The sequence below is a fragment of the Oncorhynchus masou genome, unplaced genomic scaffold (assembly GCF_036934945.1).
Source record: "Oncorhynchus masou masou isolate Uvic2021 unplaced genomic scaffold, UVic_Omas_1.1 unplaced_scaffold_2593, whole genome shotgun sequence".
Taxonomy (NCBI): Eukaryota; Metazoa; Chordata; class Actinopteri; order Salmoniformes; family Salmonidae; genus Oncorhynchus; species Oncorhynchus masou.
In genome coordinates this window covers 7255-8684 of record NW_027009034.1, presented here as the reverse complement: position 1 = coordinate 8684, position 1430 = coordinate 7255, and positions in this window count along the sequence as shown.

Genomic DNA, 1430 nt, shown 5'->3' with positions numbered 1-1430 from the left:
TACCTTCAGCAGAGAGCATGCTGTCCACCATTACCAATACTGTCACTAACCCAACACAGTACCTTCAGCAGAGAGCATGCTGCCCACCATTACCAATACTGTCACTAACCCAACACAGTACCTTCAGCAGAGAGCATGCTGTCCACCATTACCAATACTGTCACTAGCCCAACACAGTACCTTCAGTAGAGAGCATGCTGTCCACCATTACCAATACTGTCACTAGCCCAACACAGTACCTTCAGCAGAGAGCATGCTGTCCACCATTACCAATACTGTCACTAGCCCAACACAGTACCTTCAGCAGAGAGCATGCTGTCCACCATTACCAATACTGTCACTAGCCCAACCCAACACAGTACCTTCAGTAGAGAGCATGCTGCCCACCATTACCAATACTGTCACTAACCCAACACAGTACCTTCAGCAGAGAGCATGCTGCCCACCATTACCAATACTGTCACTAACCCAACACAGTACCTTCAGCAGAGAGCATGCTGCCCACCATTACCAATACTGTCACTAACCCAACACAGTACCTTCAGTAGAGAGCATGCTGTCCACCATTACCAATACTGTCACTAGCCCAACACAGTACCTTCAGCAGAGAGCATGCTGTCCACCATTACCAATACTGACACTAGCCCAACACAGTACCTTCAGTAGAGAGCATGCTGTCCACCATTACCAATACTGTCACTAACCCAACACAGTACCTTCAGTAGAGAGCATGCTGTCCACCATTACCAATACTGTCACTAACCCAACACAGTACCTTCAGCAGAGAGCATGCTGCACACCATTACCAATACTGTCACTAGCCCAACACAGTACCTTCAGCAGAGAGCATGCTGTCCACCATTACCAATAATGTCAATAGCCCAACACAGTACCTTCAGTAGAGAGCATGCTGTCCACCATTACCAATACTGTCACTAGCCCAACACAGTACCTTCAGCAGAGAGCATGCTGCCCACCATTACCAATACTGTCACTAACCCAACACAGTACCTTCAGCAGAGAGCATGCTGTCCACCATTACCAATACTGCCACTAACCCAACACAGTACCTTCAGCAGAGAGCATGCTGTCCACCATTACCAATACTGTCACTAGCCCAACACAGTACCTTCAGTAGAGAGCATGCTGTCCACCATTACCAATACTGTCACTAGCCCAACACAGTACCTTCAGCAGAGAGCATGCTGTCCACCATTACCAATACTGTCACTAGCCCAACACAATGCCTTCAGCAGAGAGCATGCTGCCCACCATTACCAATACTGTCACTAGCCCAACACAGTACCTTCAGCAGAGAGCATGCTGTCCACCATTACCAATACTGTCACTAGCCCAACACAGTACCTTCAGCAGAGAGCATGCTGTCCACCATAACCAATACTGTCACTAACCCAACCCAACACAGTACC